Here is a 5,000-nt window from a genome sequence, read left to right on the forward strand (position 1 = left end):
GAGTTAGAAGTCTGGAAGATGCACTCAGAGAGAGAGAGAGAGAGAGGCAAACAATAGAATGCCAGAGAGACACAGATTCATGTGTCAACAACTCATTGTAAACATACAATGTTTACCGTGTTCAAATTTAAACTAGTTTCTCTTTCTTTTTTTTATCCACTTTTTCTCCCATTTTCAATTTTTCTCCCATCCCAATTTCGTATTGTCCAATTCAACCCTCCCCTGTCTCGAACGCTGTTTCATGCCTCCCACAAGCCGGCTGTAATGTGGACGAAGCCATACATTGCACGAGTCCCCTCCGGTACTCGAGGTAGCAGCCGTCGCATCTTTTCACCTGCACAGCGCGATCTTTCAGCGCCAGGGGTCTACGCCACCCCCGTCGCTTCCTGATTCTACTGCGCAGGCGCACCAACCGACCTGTAGGAGTCGCTGTCCACAATGTCCGATCCCCACCCATCAGTTTCCCACCCCCTAATACTGCCAAATATATTAGTACGAACGACCAGCCAAACTGAAAGCAATGTGGAGAGCTGGGCTCGAACCCAGCGTCTCCAGCATTGGTGGTGAGCGCCTTGCCCACTGCACCACCTAGCCGGCCAACTAGTTTATCTTTCAAGCCTTCAACTCAACTGTAACCTGAACATATGGTGTGAAAATAATGTGCTTTCTATTATGCTTGAAACCAATTCTCTACCGCAATGTAATGTCTGTTTAATAAATAATTGCCAAGTCTTCCAAACCAGCCTCTGCGGTAACTGGCACGATCGTGAAGTTGTCCCTGAAAAAGTTAACTCAAGAGCAAGAGCGGCCGCCAGGTAATCGGAAGGTTCCCGGTTCAATTCCAACTCCTCCCGGCAGCGAGTCAATGTGTCCTCGAGCAAGACACTTAAAGGAACACGCCAACTTTTTTGGAACCTACTTCCAGTGAATGACGCTAAGCTAAGCTAACTGTGTGGGTCTTCCTACTCCTACTGCATGCACAGAAGAAGAGGGGAGGATGCGACCCTCTTTGTGCCGCCCCTGTGCCTCAAATAGATCCGCTATCAGCTCTATCTTTAATCTTTCAAAATGTTCAGTTGCTATCGCTATCAGCTCTATCTTTAATTTTTCTAAATGTTCAGTTGTTATTGCATGCACTCATCTGTGTTTCACTACACACATGAGTGCATGCTTACCAACTGTCAGTCTGCAACACTACTATCACCGACATCTAAGAAGGGAGATCCCCCCTTGAATGGCCCTTTTAAGGTTTCTCTCCTCCTATTGTTAGGTTTTAGTGAGTTTTTCCTTACCTTCGCGTGGGGTATGTCTGGGAGTGTTTGCATTCATTCATTTATTTAGCATTTATTTTAAATTTGTTGGACCTTATGGTGTTCTTGTTTTGTTCTTGACTTATTGTTATGTTTCTTCTTGACTTGTTTAAAGAAGACGTGTCCGGCCCATGCGGACATTAACGTGTGTTGTCGGGCCTTACAAATACATTTGATTTGATTTGATTTGGTGTGGCAGGTCTTGGAAGTTGTACAAAATTGCATACCTTTCACCTTGGCATGTTTCTCGTCTTCTTCTTTTCTTCTCTTTTTATACTGGATGGCCGGATGGCTTTTGCCTCTTCATAGTTCTCTAACGTTAGTCTTTCTTTCCTCAACGCTCAATTCTATAAACACTTGACCGATACCCATCAATGCACAGCGCTCTAGCATGTTCTGACTGTGAACACCTAAAGCTGAGGCTCAGACCGACCGACCATTTTAGATTTTTAGGCAACCGCCTATATCGCCTGTAGGAAGCTCCGCCCTCACACACCTTATTGTCTAATGTAACCAGGTCTTTACTGCCCTCCTCAAAGGGATTCCCATTGCTCAGCAACACCTCCATCAGGTCTTTGGCATGGCGTTGACATTGGTGCTGAGATGCAATCCTTTATTGTGATGAGGACGTTCCTCACAATCATCGTTTGTTCTTCACAATCAACTGTTGTTTACAGTTCTCATATCTAACTCTAGTTCTCCACATATTTATTGTCTCTCTATTGTCTATCATATAAGATATGCTCCAATCATGTTTATTTTATTTGTATTCAATTACTCATTCATGAAAACGTAGGTACAGGCACCAACATCACCATTCTAGGTTAAATAGAATAAAAGTTATGAGCGGTCAGGTGGCGTAACGGAGATTGCGTTCGTCACCAACCCCGGAGACGCTGGATTCGCCTGTTCGAATCCAGCTCACAGCTCCGGGGTTGTCACCAGCTTGGCTGGCCGTTCACACTAATACAATTGGCAGTATTAGAGGGTGGGAGAAGCTGGCGGGGTGGGTCCGGGGGGCGACTCCTACAGTTCGGTCGGGGCGCCTGCTAAGCGCGGATAGGATCTAAGGGCGGTAGTGTGATCCTTCCACACGTTACACGCTCTCAGTGAGAGTCCGCGCTGCCAGGTGACCTAACCGCGCTGTCCTAACTGGGGTGGGTAGTTCATTCCACCATTGTGGGGCAAGGACTGAGAATAGGCGACTTCTCTTTGATGACCCTCCCGGAGCTTGGATAGGAGTAGGTCTGAGCGTAGGGGTCTTGAGGGTGTGTAGTTAGAGACCATTGACCGGAGGTAGGCGGGAGCGGTTCCCTTTGCCGCACGGTATGCTAGGTCGAGGGCCTTGAAGCGGATTCGTGCAGCAATGGGGAGCCAGTGCAGGTCCCTAAGAAGTGGGGTGACATGGGCCGACTTCGGTAGGTTTGAGATCAGGCGGGCCGCTGCGTTCTGAATGAGTTGAAGAGGCTTAGTGGCAGTGGCCGGGAGGCCAGCGAGCAGTGCGTTGCAGTAGTCGAGGCGGGAGATGACTGTTGATTGGACGAGGAGTTGGGTGGCTTCTTTTGTCAGGAAGGGGCGGATCCTTCTGACGTTGCTCAGGAGGAATCGGCAGGTTCTGGTTGTCGCTGCGATGTGAGCAGAGAAGTTCAACTGGTCGTCGAGGACAACACCAAGGTTCTTGGCGGTTGGGGACGCGGTCACAGCTGCATTCTCTGCATTCTGAAAAGAAGCGGTTGATTGGCTAGACGTGTGTCGGAGGAAGCACGTGATAGCCTCAACGACTAACATTGGGATGGGAGAAAATCGGAGGAAAAAGGAGGGGGGAAAAGATCAATAAAAATTAAAAAGAAATAAAAATAAAATAAAAGTTATGAAGCGTAATTCGAAATAAATACAGAAATTGCAGCCATCTTTGATTTTTGCCATACCAGAATATTCAAAACATCAATATTTGAACTCCAGTTGATTCCTCACACAGTATTAACTTAAAATAGCAATACAAAATTATATTACACAGCAATTGTGTGAACATTAAGACGTTTTTAAAGAATTCATGGTTTCGATTGTGGCCATTTTGGATACGTTTTTATAAAATTCAACTGGTTCCTTGACACTCAAGCCAGAATTTTTCTATAGATCTATAGGTTTTTTCCTTACCTTCGCTGGGGTATGTCTGGGAGTGTTGCATTTATTGTTATGGTTTGTAACCTACCCCAATCGCACAACACAAGACAGGTATGAGAGTAAGCCAAAACAGGGCATTTATTTCTTACATAACAAAAAGCGGCACAGTCCCTTTAAGGGAGAACAAAAAAACACTAGAGTCAAAGAAATATGGAAAATGCGGCACTGTGCCTTTAAGAGGCGAACAGGCTAAGGGACTAAGGCTAAGGGACAGGGCCAGGGCAAAATATCAAGGACCAGGACCAGGGGCACTGGAGAGGGGGACAGGGACAGAGGCCCGGAGAGGAGGGCTAGAGACAGGGACAGAGAACAGGGTTAAGGCCTTGGACAGGGCGAGGGCCAGAGCTGCTTACAGGGATGAGGACAGGGTTCCGACGGCGGAGGCCTGGCACGGGGACAGGGGCCCGACGGCGGAGGCCTGGCACGGGAACAGGGGCCTGACGGCGGAGGCCTGGCACGGGGACAGGGGCCCGACGGCGGGGGCCTGGCACGGGAACAGGGGCCCGACAGCGGGGCCTGGCACGGAGATCCTCCTCCTCTTCGGATGCTGCAGACGGGCAGCGCAGAACAAAGGGGGTCCCAGGGGACCGGGATGGGAACACGCCGTCCTCCCGTGGAATACTAGGGAGCGACGACAAGCCTGGGTCCAAGGGGAACGGGATGGGCACACGCCGTCCTCCCGTGGAATACTAGGGAGCGACGACGAGCCTCACCCCCAGGAACGAGGATCACGAAGAGACGCCTTCCTCCCGTGGAATCGGGAGCGATGACAAGCCGGCTTGACGTCTGGAGTGGGAACACTGGAAAACCTCCCGTAAAGAATTAGAGAGCGAAGACGGTGTCCCACTCCAGGCAAACGGCGACAGGTGGTGATGGCTGGCACGTCGTCTCACGCCGGAGACGCGGCAGGTGATGGTAACGTACAGGATGGTAACGTACAGAACTCCATGAACACAGAGTGTACACAGATACAGATACAGAACGAACACAGAGTCCAGAACACAGAACGACCCGACCAGGACTGGAGGGGAGTCTGCAACCTATGTACTCTCCCGAGGTGATTGCAAACTCCCAACAGGTGCGTGAAGGTAGAGGAACAAGAACGTCCAAGGGTGGGGGCTGGTGAAGAGTAGAGGAGTGTAAATCATCGCAAGGGTGGGGGCTGGTGAGGGAGAGTAGACAGGGAAAGGTTCAGGGAACAGGCGAATCCTCACATTTATTACTTTACATTTATTTTGGATTTCATGGTGGGTTTTTTGTTCTTGATTTATTGGGATGTTTCTTCTTGAATAGTTTAAAGAAGACTTGTCCGGCCCATGGGGACATTAACTTGTGATTTCGGGCTTTACAAATCAATTTGATTTGATTTAATATGCATTTATATGTCCAGTGATACAGGTATAAAGACACTATGGTCAGGCACTCTACTACTGGCCCCTGAGCAGCTAACACTGGAGCGGTTAAAGCTGAGGTGCCTTGCTCAAGGGCACAGCGAGCAGGCACATG

The 5,000-nt window shown here is 49.0% G+C and overlaps 1 pseudogene across 1 annotated transcript in view; it reads right to left on the reverse strand.

Moving 5' to 3' along the window:
* Positions 1–5,000, reverse strand: part of LOC311242110 (SLIT-ROBO Rho GTPase-activating protein 1-like) — a 103,802-nt pseudogene that overhangs the window by 97,942 nt on the left and 860 nt on the right. The gene's annotated exons all lie outside the window — the stretch shown is intronic.

Source organism: Notolepis coatsorum (genome assembly GCF_963971535.1).
Source record: "Notolepis coatsorum genome assembly, chromosome: 15".
Classification (NCBI taxonomy): Eukaryota; Metazoa; Chordata; class Actinopteri; order Aulopiformes; family Paralepididae; genus Notolepis; species Notolepis coatsorum.